Here is a 14374-nt window from a genome sequence, read left to right as displayed (position 1 = left end):
ATAAGTTTCTCTTCTTATACCTTAAGTTTTTCGTAGAGATTATTCTATTAATTAAGAAGCTATTAATTCTACTTTTTAAGCTTAATAATCTTATTATAAAGGTACTTTATTATCTTCTTAGGGTTAATAGTCTTTTCGCTTAAAGTAAATATCTTAAAAGTTATTATTACTTAAAGTTTTAAGGTAACTTATTAAATAGAATTAATTAAAATGTAATAGTAGCTTAAGTTTTAAGGTATAGTAGATTTATTTCTTAGAAAGTAAGTTAAGTTAAATGCTATAAAGTAGCTTTTTAAGTAATATTATAATAAGGCTATTAAGAGTATAACTCTTAATAGTAAAACTATTACTTAAATTAATTAATAAAGATTTAAATTATTTAATTATAGGAATACCTTCTTCTTAAGTACTTATTTATCTCTTTATTATAGTCCTAAATTAAATAAATCTTATTTAATCCCCTATACTAGATTAGGTTAATCCCCTTTAATCTATTAAGTTAAATTAAACTAATCCTATTTAATTCCCTCACGTAACCTACGATCCCGTTAGGCCCCATTCTTATCTATATACTAGCGGCCTATAACGCCGGCCAACTACTTTAGGTACCCTTGGTTCGTAACACTCTGATTATTTTTAGGGTTATTTTAATATTAATTTAGCGTTAAAAGACTTATAATAAAGTTATTATTCGTAAATAAATTAGGTTTAAAATTAAAGGAATTTTTAGCTATTTTTAATAATAAATAAGATAGAGTTTTAAGGTAAAAAAAGTAATTATTATATACCTTATAAGTAAAGTTATTTAATAAAAAAAAAGGTTTTATTAAAAGTAAGATATTAATTAATTTATAAGTATTAAAGTATTAATATAAAAAAAGAGAATTTTAAACTTTAAAGAGAAATAATATAATTAATATATAAAGTTTAATTATAATAAAAGATATTATAAAAACCTTAAATTTTAGGTATTTTTTTAATGCTTAACTTACCTTTAAAACGTATATATTCTTATAAAAACTAATGAAAAATTTATAAGATAAAATATAATTATTATAAAATAGTAGAATATATTAATATAATTATAATATATAAAGAGCTTTTTATTATATTATATTAAAGCGTTTTTTTCACCTAAAATATATATATATACTATAAGAAGTATTTATATTTTTAAACTTTAAGTTAATATAACTTTAAAAATATTAAACTTATAAAGATACACTTAATATATAAAGATAAAGCTTTTTAAGAGCTATTAATTAATTTTATTTTTATTTATTTTAGTTTACTATTAATGAAGATATTTTAGTTTATATAATATAGCGTTTTTATTAAAGTAAAGTTATATAAACCTGCTTACTGCTTAGCACCTCTATTAGACCGCTTACGCTTAGACTATAATCCTTAAGTAAGCACTAATTTTAATAAGGCTATAAACGATAATATAGGAAAACAATAGGAAAGATATACCAGAGATAAGCTAGTACTACTACTAGATATAATAGCCTTCTTTATAATAACTAATAATTACCGTAATAAATTATTTATCTTCTCTTAAATAATACTTAAAGCTAATATTAACTTAATAATACGCTTTATAATAGCTAATAACTTCTTTTTATTACTATTATTATGAATAATTAAAGCTAAGCTAATAGTAGTCTTACCCTTAAGCTTATTATATAGTTTTTAAAGAATAATTATATTAGCCTTTAATTAAACTAAAAACTAGAATTAAATTAAAGCTAAAGTTAAAGATATAATAAGAGTATATACTTAAGGCTTAAAAGTATTAATAAGCTTAGTAAGCTTATTTTAAAGCTAAGATAAAATTAAATAGGTTTTAATATTAATAGAAACCTTTAAAGTATTAATTAACGTATAAAAATAATAAAATTATAAGTTAAAGTTAAATTAAACTTAACTTATCTTTAAGTAAAAATAATTATAAATCTAGTAATTAAAGTAAGTAATAATACTAAATCTTATAAAAGTTAATAAAGCTAAGTTAAAGCTAAGATATAAGAATAATCTTATTAAATATAATATAATAAAGATAAGCTTAGCTTTCTTTACGCTAATAATAACTTAAGTTATATAAGGTAAGTATAAAATTTAACGCTAAGCGTTAACCTATATAAACCTTAATATAATATTAGGTTAAAGTAAAATAAAGGTACTTATAATAACCTTTTACTTAATAGCCTTTTTCTTTTAAGTAAGTATAAGTATCTTACCCTTAAAAGAGCTATTCTTTTATAATTAAGTTAATATTACTATTAAATTAAAGTTAATTAATTAATTAAAACGTATTTTAAGGGTAATATTAAGTATAATTATTTTAAAAATAATAAGCTTTTATAAAATATTAATAAAAAAATATTAAGATTAAGTTAAAGTTAAGTAAATATATAAAGTAAAATAAACTAATATATAATTAAAAATAATAAATAAAATAAGAGAGAGAAACGCTTAATACTAGGCTAATATTAAGTAAAAACTTACCTTAAATTAAAAAAAGCTTATAAAAGCTATAAGAGATAAGAAAAAGCCTAAAAAATAATACGCGTTAATTAAATTCGCTTAAAAAACGCCTAAAAAATAAGCTAATATAGGTATAACTTTAATAAGCTTATAAAGAGAGCTAAAAGCTATTATAAGGCTAGCCTAATATTAAAGGCTATAAAAAGAGGCTATACGTACGAAAATTAAGGGTTTAAAGAAGAAAGAAAAAAAGGAAAATTAATAGCTTAATTTAAAGCTCTTATAAAAGCTATAATAAGCCTTAAATAGCTAATAATAGTTAACTAAGCTTAATTAGGTAGCTTTAAAAGTAAGAATAAAGTAAAGTTTACTATAATATATTAATTATACTAGAAATATTTAAGATATAATATTATATTAGGCCTAAAATAATATAATATAATATAATACGTAAAGGAAATTACGTAATAACCTTAAACACTTAAATATTAAAATAGCTATTTAATTAGTATATTAAGGCTAACTTAAACTTAACTTAAACCTTTACTATACACGCTTTAATAAACCGCTATTAAAATAGCTAGCTTAATAGGTACCTTTAATTTATATAATTTAAAATACACTTTATATAATTATAGGTTATAGTAAGGTAAAGATAACTTAAAATAAAAGCGAGGGGGTTTTTCTTTTTATATAAAGGGTTTTCCTACTTAAGCTATATATAAAAGTACTAGAATAGCTATAATAGCTTTAGGGTACTTAAATAAATAAATAAATAAAGTTATATAAAGTAACTTAAATACTTTACTTTCTTTATATTACTAGATATTATATATAATATCTTTATAATTATTAATTAAAAATAAATAAAAATATTATTTTAAATAATTAAGATTATAAGCTTTTAAATAATATTAAATTTATAATAAAATTCGTTTTTTTATAAAGTTATAATAGTTTAAATATATAATATAATAAAAGTTATAGAATTTATTTTTAATATATATATATATTATAATATATATAAGTATATATAAATATTTTATAATTATAAAATATATAAATAAATATAAAAAAAGCTAAAGAATTTTTTCCTATCTAATTTATCTCTCCTTTCTCTTCTCTTCCTCCCCCTCTTTCCCCTCTCCCGTCTCCTCCCTCCTTTCCCTTCCTCCTCCCTCCCGGCCCCCTCCCCCCCTCTCTCTTCTTCCGCCTCTCTTCTTCTCTCCTTCTCTTCTCTTCTCTCTCTCTCCTTTCTTTCTTCTTTCTCTTCTTTTTCCCCTCCTTCCTCTCTCTTCTCTCTTTTTTCGTTTTTTCCTCTCCTCTCCGTCCCCCCCCTTCTTTCCCCCTCTTTCCTTCCTTTCTCTCCTCTCCTCTGTTCTCCCGCTTCCCCCCCCCTTCTTCTTTTCTTTCTTTTCTCTCCCCCGTTCTCTCCTCTTTTCTCTTTCTTTCTTTTTCCCGTGCCCTCTTTATTACTACGTAAACTTTTAAGTATAATTTTTATATTATTATAATAAGAAAAAACCCCTATTGTTATTATATATTTTGTAAATTTATTATTAAATATCTTAATACTATATTTATAGGTAGTTATTTATTATATATTATATTATATTATATTATAATATAATATAATATAATATACTATAGTATAGTAAAAATATAAAAAATATAATACATTTAGAGGTTTACTTATAATAAAGAAAAATATTATTATATTAATTAAAGGCTTTCTTTTTAAAAATACTTATATTAATTAATAAAAATATAATTATTTAAGATTAATTAAATACCTTATAATTAATAAGAATATAATTATATTTAAAATATAATATTATATAAGAAAAATATAAGCTAAAATTTTAAGAGAATACTTAATTACTTATAATAACTTATAATAATTAATTATTAAGTATAAAGTTAATATATTTATTAAATACTTTAAAGTTATAAGAGATTAAATAAATAAAAAAGTTATTAATCTCTTAAAAGTCTTTAAAAAAATTAAAAAGGATATTATTACCTTAAATTTAAATAAAACGCTTTAATGATAAAGTTTTAATAACTTTAATTAAAAGAGTAATAATAAAGAGAATAATATTTAAAGTCTTATAATATTAAAGCCTTTAAAGTTATTATTAAAGAAATTAATAAATTAAGTTTTATTATTTAATATTAATTCAACTTTTTCTTTATTATTATCTTATAAAAGTTTTATTAAAAAAGAGAATATAATAATATTAAATTAACTTTTAATTATTAAATAACTCTTTAATTACTTTAAAAACCTTAAAAAAGCTAATAAAATTAAGAAAAAAGTAAAAATTAATATTATATTATTAATTATAAAAAATAAATACTTTAATTATAAAGAAAATATTTAAGAGGTAATTTTAAATATAATAATCTTTAATTAAAGTAAAGCTCTTATAAATTAAGTAAAATAATATTATTTCTCTTTAATTTAAAAAATTACGTATAATATAATAAATCTTTTATAAGAGTATATATATAAATAATTAATATATAATAAATTACTTATAAGTATAAGCTTTATAAACTTAATTTTAAAAGAATTAATATAAAAAGAGTTTTAATATAATATTATAAAATACTATTAATTATTTTAAGAGATATTTATTAAATTTATAAAACGTTACTTTATAAGAGCTTTTAAAAGATTCAAATATCTTAATATTATAAAGAAAAAAGAAAAGAAAATTAAGTTAATAATATTAAAGACTTTAAAGTTAAGTAAAGAAATAAGAGAGTTAAAATTATAATTAAATAATTAATTTATAAATTAAGGAATTTTATAATAAATTTACTTAATTATTATTACTTATTATTAACTTATAAAAGGAATAAGCTTTACTTATTTAAAAAGAAGTTATATAATAATATTTATACTTATAAGTTAAAGAAAATTAAAAGAATTATTTAATTATAATTATATTATTAATATAAGAAGATAATTATACGAGTTTTAAATTTAATATAGCGCTTATTATAGCCTAATACCTAGAGTATTAACTATAGTATAGTTTTATAGTTTTATAGTTTTTATAGTTTTAAATATAAAAATTATATTAAATCTAATAAAATACTTATAGAATTATAAGTTTTACAAATAATTAGTATAAGTTTTATATTATAAGCTAATATTAATAAAAGTAGGTTCTTATATAATATTATAAGCTTAAAACTTAAAAACTATATTTTATAGTTTTTATAATATAATATAATATAATATATTTTTAGAAAATTATATAATCTAGTTTTTAAGCTTATAATAAGCTATTAAAACCCACTTTTTTATATAAGCTAATTAGTTATAATATTAGCTAATATATGTATTTATTATTATAATTCAAGTATTTTATTAGATTTATTATTAATTATTTAAGCTTTTTTGAAAATTAAAGATGTAGTTTTCTTGTTAATGCTCTGCTAACACCTAATACAGGTTTGCTATAGAGGGGTATCTTCTATTATAGAAGAGTTATAAAAGAGTTACACGCTATTACTAGCTAAAATACAATTAAAATAACCTCGTAAGACTAACTAAATATAGTTAAATATTCGGAAACTAGATATCCGATATTTTCCGATATTCTAGATATATATAGAGGTAAAATTCCCGTTTAAATCGTTTAAGAGAATAAGCTTAAATACACTCTTTTATTTATACTATTATATGCCTTTTCTAGCTAGCTCTTTAACTTTAATAATAGTTTTTATAATAGCTAAGAAGTACCTTTTATGAGAGATTAAATAATTCTTTTCTTAATAAAAATATTACCTAAGTAAAACTATTATTTTTATTAGCTTAAACGTAATATATATATATACCTATAACTTTATATATAATATTATAATTTAATTACTTTTTAATTCTTATAACTTACTTTTTAAAGCTAATAAGATTCTTAAATAAGTAATAAATTAATTTAAATAAAATAATTAAATACTTTTAAAATACTTATAATTTTAACTATATATATTATAAGTTATAGCTTATTATAAGTATAAATAAGTAATTAAATAATATAAATAATTTAATTATATAATATAAGTTATATAAGATTAATTAAATAACTTAATAAAATATTAATAAAAGACCTTATGAACTTAATTATAAAAGTAAAACTTATTAAATTAAAGACTTAAGCGTATATTTATTTTCTTATATTAGTAATATAACTATAATTAAATAATCTATTTAATTTTCTTTAACTTATAAGTATAAATACTATTATATACTACTTATTATACTTATACTTTCTAATAAGATAAGAGATTAATAGTATCTTAATTAGTTTACTCTTAAATAGTACTCTTATATTCTTAGCACTTAAAGACGTTTTTCTAGGCTATTGTTATAAACGACACTGCACAAGACACGGGACGGGACCGCACCGACTAGAATAGGCATAACCCGTAAGTATAAGAAGAAGGTAAGGGCACGTGACTAGCCACGTAACCTAAGAGGCGATTAAAGAGGTTAATATTTAAATATATTAACTAGGGAGAATTAAACTAACTAAACCTTAAGCTAATTAATTAAGGATTAAAGGGATTAATAGTTAAGCTAATTAATCTAAGACTATAATAAAGAGATAAATAAGTACTTAAGAAGAAGGTATTTCTATAGCTAAATAGTTTAAATCTCTATTAATTAATTTAAGTAATAGTCTTACTATTAAGAGTTATACTCTTAATAGCCTTATTATAATACTACTTAAAAGCTACTTTATAGCATTTAACTTAACTTACTTTTTAAGAAATAAACCTATTATACCTTAGAATTTAAGCTATTATTACATTTTAATTAATTCTATTTAATAAGTTACCTTAAAACTTTAAGTAATAATAACTTTTAAGATATTTACTTTAAGCGAAAAGACTATTAACCCTAAGAAGATAATAAAGTACCTTTATAATAAGATTATTAAGCTTAAGAAGTAAAATTAATAGCTTTTTAATTAATAGAATAATCTCTACGAAAAGCTTAAGGTATAAGAAGAGAAACTTATAGTAGTTTAAAATCTTACACTTATATCCTCTATTAATAATAATATGCTAAAATTCCCTAAGCTTAAATTATACGATAGTTATAAGGGTAATATAAGGAACTTTCTTATATAAGCCTAAGCTTACTTATAAGTTAATGAAAAAATTTATATAATATTTAAGTTATAGATTCTTTATATTAGTAACCTCTTAACTAGAAAAGTAATAGAATAATAGAAGCTAACCCTTCGCGTATATCTTAAATATAATGCTAAAGTTAAAGTAAAAGTTATTTATATCTTCTTTAATTATAGAACCTTTAAAGAATAACTTCTTATTACATTTAAAAATCCTAATAAGTATAAGAAAGCTATATAATAACTTACTTAACTTAAGTAAACTAAATTTATAACTTATTATATTAAGGAGTTTAAACGTATTATAGTAAAACTTAACTAAAATACTAAACCTAAAATAAGAGTTTTTTATTAAGGACTTAAAGAAGTAGTAAAGAATAATATTTATTAAGAAAATTATCTTAAGTTATTTAATAACTTTATTAAAATAATTATTAAGGTAAATAACCGTTTATATAAGTAACGTTACGAAAAAAGTTATAGGAAATTTAAATTATATACTAGGTTTAATAAACCTAATAATAGTAAGCTATATTAAATATTAATAGTATATAGGTACTACGTTAAACTTATAGAACTTAACGCTATAAATAAGGAAAAGAGAAAGACTTATTATAATTATAATAAGACTAAATACTTTATAAATAAATATAAAGCCTTAAAAAAGCTATAAAAGCTAATTCTTAAAGGTAAGAAGCTTTATACTATAAATTAAGAAAACTTACTTACGCAAAATCTTAGTATAATAAGTAATAAAGGAAACTACACGTTAATAAATAATACTAATTTAAATAAAGATTAAAAATTTAAAACCTAACTAATACCTAATAACTTTTAGGAATACTAGATACTCTTACTAAAAAGTAAACCTTTACTAGAATAAATCTAAGAAGAAAAGAATTATTTAACTAAAAAAGATAAACTTAAAATTAAATATAAACTTTTTAATTAAACCTTTTATTATAATAATAATTACTATACGTATCTTAATAGTAAGTAAGGTAATAAATAGTTTCTATAAGAATAAAAGAGAAGAAGAATAACCCTTATAATACAACTAAAATTATAATAAATTAATTCTAAGATATTAAACGAAGAATTATATTATACTAAGAATAACGTATATACTACCTAAACTATAACCTTATAATATAGGGATAAAGGGAACTATATAACTATAAGTAACTCGCTTAGCTTAAGTTTAATTAACATAAATAATAGGTTAAGTAATTACTAAAAAAGCTCTAGTAATATATTAAAAGATAACCGCTAATAATAACGCTTAAAATAATACGCTAGAGAATAATATAAGAATAGGATTAATAAATTAAGAAACGATAACTATTATTATAATTAAAATTAATTTCTTAACAGAGATTTAACAGGTTTTTATATACTATAAATATTAGTAGTATAGTATATCTTATAATTAATAAAACTATAATAGAACGAAAGATCTAGGTAATAATTAATAATAGAGTATAAGGAAATTTTATCTCGCTAAATCTCGTTAATAGATTATAATTACCTTAAACACTTAAAGATAAGCCCTATTAACTTATAATTATAAAAGGAACTACGGTAAAGTATAGCTAAAAAGTAATTAATATAAAAGTAACGTAACTTCTCGTTAATATATAAGGCACGAAACACTAGGTTATATTAGATATTATAGTAATTTTAAAACATAATATTATATTAAGAATACCCTAGTTATAAGCGAGTAATCTACGAGTTAATTAAAAAACTAGTTAACTTTAATAGGATTTACTAGGATACGGTTATAAAGCTAAGAGTAGCCTATAAAGGGCACCTTATTTAAACTATAATAGGCCTCTAGAAATATATGTAATTATTAAAGAGCTAAAAGCTAAGATAATAGAGATTCCTAAGAAATACTTATAGTATAATAAGCTATTTAATAGAGAGCTAAAAATAAGACTATTAAAGTATTTATACTAGGACTATAAGATTAAACTCTAGCCTAGTATTAAACTAATATTTAATAAGATTTATTCTTAGAACCTTAAGTAAGATAAGGTACTTAAGGAGTATTTAAAGAATATATTATAAAAGGGATATATAAGACTATTAAAGTCCCTAATAGAATACTTAATCCTATAAGTATTAAAGAAGAACGGGAAATTATAATTATATATTAATTACTAACACTTAAATAAGATTATAATTAAGAATTAATACCCGTTACTACTTATAATAGAAATTAAAGATAAAGTTAAAAAAGCTAAATAATTTACTATACTTAACTTAAAAGAAGCCTATAACCTTATATAAATAAAAGAAGGCTATAAGTAAATAATAGCATTTTAAACTAATAAAGAACACTATAAATATTTAGTAATACCTTTTAAGCTTATTAATATACTAATAACCTTTTAAAGAATAATTAATATAATCTTATAAAAACAATTAAAAGTATTTATAGTTATATACCTTAATAATATTCTTATTTACTTAAATACCCTTAAGAAATATAAACGATACGTATACGAAGTACTATAAACTTTATAGAATAATAAACTCTTAATTAAAGCTTTAAAATACTAGTTCTACTAGAATATTATACACTTTTTAGGGTATATACTTATATATAAAGAAATATAAATAAGCTTAAATAAGATTAAAACTATTAAGAAATAGCCTATACTAAAGAATTTAAAGGAAGTTAAAGAATTTATAGCATTTATAAACTTTTATCGTAAGTTCTTAAGTAAATATAAAGATATTTTATAACCTCTTATAAACCTAATAAAGAAAGAAGTTAGCTTTTAATAGAATAAACTAAAAGCTATAGTATTCTAAAAGATAAAAGATTTAATTACGTTAGAACCTATATTAAAAGCACTTAATTAAGATAAACCTTATAAGCTTAAAACGAACGCCTTAAACTTTATATTAAGCGAATAGCTTAAGTAATAAGATAATTAAGAAAGATTATATCTAGTTACATTCTTCTTAAAGAAACTCTATAAACCTAAACTTAACTATAGAATCTACGATAAAGAACTTATAATTATTATTAAGTGCTTTAAAGAATAAAGATACTATCTTATAGGAGTAAAGTATTAAATTAAGATCTATACTAACTATAAGAATCTTATATTATTCTTAACTATAAAGGATTTAAATAAACGATAGATTAAATAATATAAAACCCTTATAGATTATAACTTTAAGATTATATATTATAAAGAATCTAAAAATAAAAGAGTAAATACACTTAATTAAAGAGAGAATTTAAAATTAAATAAGTAAGTAAGTAATACACCCTTGTTACGCGCTATTAAAAATAAAAACCTTATATTAGGTACCTAAGAAATTAATATAATATAGTAAGTTAAGTTAAATAAAATATAAATGTATTAGATTACATTATATATTAATAATAATAGCTATTTAAATAATTAAGAAACGAAAACGTATTTATTTAAGAAAGGTAAAACCTTCTTATATAATAAACGGTAGTATATTCCTAGTACACTTTAAGAATAGCTTATTAAGAAAATATATTAACACCTATTACACGAATATTAGAGTGTAAGAAAGATAATTAGTAGATTATAGAGATTATATAACTTTCTAGAAAGCAGAAAAATAGTATAAGAAGTTATTAAGAAATATAACACGTATAATAAAGTAAAATTAGCGTAATATACACTATACGAAGAATTACAACTAATATTACCACCTAAAAGAGTATAGTAAACTATTATAATAGACTTTATTATTAAACTACTAAAGTTAAAAGAACCTATAATAGAAGTAGCTTATAATAGCATTCTAGTTATTATAAATAAACTTATAAAATACGCCTATTATATTCTATATAAGAAATTAAGTAATACTAAGAACTTAACGTATATATTCTTTAAAATAGTTATTATATAGCACGAATTACTAATAAAACTTATATTAAATTACGATAAATTATTTACCTTAAACTTTTAAAAATACCTTATAGAAACTATAAAGATTAAATAAAGCTTATTAATGGCATTTCACCTATAATTAAATAAATAAATAGAAATCTTAAACTAAATACTCGAATAATATCTGCGAAGCTATATTAACTACTAATAGAATAATTAGGTAGAATAGCTATTATTAGTATAATAGGCTTATAATAGCTCTAAGATTAATAATATAAAGATATTACTATTTAGAGTAAATTACAGATTTAACCCTATTATTAAGATATATATAACATAAAATATAAACGTGCTAGTAGTTATAACGCATATAGTAATTATAATAGAAATATAAAAACACTTATAATAGGAATAAATATTTTTATAAAACTAAATAAAATACTACGCGAATAAAAAGAGATTACTAGCGCTAATCTTAAAGAAGGGATATAAAGTATACCTTATTCGTAAAAACATTAAAATTAAGTAACCTAATAATAAACTTAACTAAAAGAAGATTAAATTATTCCTTATTAAACGAAAAATCTTAAATACTAACTATAAACTATTATTATTAAATAAAATAAAAATCTATCTTATATTTTATATATTACTATTAGAGAAAGCACTAGATAAATTTATAATTACTATAAATATTATAATAAAAGATACTAATAAATATAAAGTTAAACGAATACTTAAAGTATAAGAAGATATAAAAAATCGTTATTATTTTATTAAATAAAAAGAATATTTAAACTTTAAAAACACCTAAAAACTAGCTAAAAATCTTACGAATTACTTAATATTACTTAAATAGTTTTATTTCTAAGAAATGCATTTTAATTAATCTCTTAAGTATTATTTAATAACTTAATATTAAATTTAATATTTAAGAAATAAATTAAAATAGAAATTTAAATTCTTAAAAGAAGTAAGAAGAACCCCTATAAACTTTTAAAGCTATTTTGCTTTCTTACGTTTCACACGTTTTAACTCTTTAACGTTATTAATATTACGTGTAATCGTATATATTATTTTCTTAAACTATAATTTCTTTTATTTTTATAAATGTAAGACCTTTTAATTCTTAGTTAAGGTACGCTTCTTAGCTTTTTTAAGCTCCCTTTTAAGCTTATAATATTAATTTATAATACTATAAAGCTATTAAGGGGTTACCCCTATAATATTACAATTCCCTTACTTATTTATTATATACTTTATATAATAACTTAAATTAAAAATAAAGGCTTTATATTAAGAAAGTCCTATATAAGCGTAGTAAGCGTAAGCCTTTATAAAGAATAAAGATAGATTATTAATTATTATAGAAAGAAGGTTATTCTAGTAAAGGGAAGAAGTAAACGAAGCTTTAAACCGCTATTTTAAGATATAATTAATTAATATAATAGTATATAATAATAAAAGAAAGAAAACACACGACACTTAAGCTAGCTTATTTTAATAGCCTTAAGAATAAGACTAATAAAGAAGAGGTATAATATTACAAATAATACTATATAAGACACGAGACGAGACTATATTAGCTAGAATAGGTATAACCCGTAAGCATAAGAAAAAGGTAAGAGCACGTGACTAACCACGTAACTTAAGAGGCGATTAAAGAGGTTAATATTTAAATATATTAATTAAGAAGAATTAAACTAACTAAACCTTAAGCTAATTAATTAAGGTTTAAAGGGATTAATAGTTAAGCTAATTAATCTAGGATTATAATAAAGAGATAAATAAGTACTTAAGAAGAAGATATTCCTATAGCTAAATAGTTTAAATCTTTATTAATTAATTTAAGTAATAGTCTTACTATTAAGAGTTATACTCTTAATAGCCTTATTATAATACTACTTAAAAGCTACTTTATAGCATTTAACCTAACTTACTTTCTAAGAAACAGACCTACTATGCCTTAGAACCTAAGCTACCGTTACAGCTATCTACGTAGTCTTTATATTAAAGTGTTATAGTCTAAACTTTACTTAACCTTTTATAATAGTTGCGGTCGCGGCGAGGGATTCTATATAGTGCTAGATAAAGTAGTTACAAGGGACATATTTAATACGTACTCTTTAAGCTCTACAGTTAAAGAGCCTAGTAACACGGGATAGCTACCTTAGCCTACGGCTAGCACCTGCGATAGCCCGGTGAGTAAGATTATAATATAAGGCTTAAATCTAGTGAAACTTATACTTAAAGTAAGTACTAAAGTTTTATCCTTAAAAATAGACCTAATTACTTCTTTAATTGTATACTTTCTTACGTAAAGAGTACCCTAAGTAATAATATATTATATCTAAGATTTATCTTTAGCTATTAGCTTTACTTTCTTACAGCTATTAACCCTTCTAAGATGCTAAACCTATAGTAGCCGTACCTTATTACCTTAAGAATTCGAGAACCTTAGGGGTATTTAAAGCATTAATAAGAAAACTATATTTTTAATTTTTAAAAAAGCTTAAATAATTAATAATAAATACATAAATTAACTAATATTATAACTAATTAGCTTATATTATAAAGAATTATTAATTATTTTTATTAAGTATAAACTTCTTTAAATAATTACTTAAGATTATTTTATTTAATATAACTTTATTTAACGTTTTAATTTAATAAGCTCTTAAAATAATAATATAATTAATAATTTTAAATAAGTTATTTTATCTTATAATAAGCTTTTTAATTATAAATATATTAATACTTTTTAATATATTATAAATAAAAATAAGATTATTTAAATTTAATTAATTTTTATCTCTTTTAATTAATTTAACTTAAAAGTAAAGTATT

This window comes from Metarhizium acridum (genome assembly GCF_019434415.1).
Source record: "Metarhizium acridum strain ARSEF 324 chromosome Unknown scaffold_466, whole genome shotgun sequence".
NCBI classification, from domain to species: domain Eukaryota; kingdom Fungi; phylum Ascomycota; class Sordariomycetes; order Hypocreales; family Clavicipitaceae; genus Metarhizium; species Metarhizium acridum.
This window is presented reverse-complemented; position numbering follows the sequence as displayed.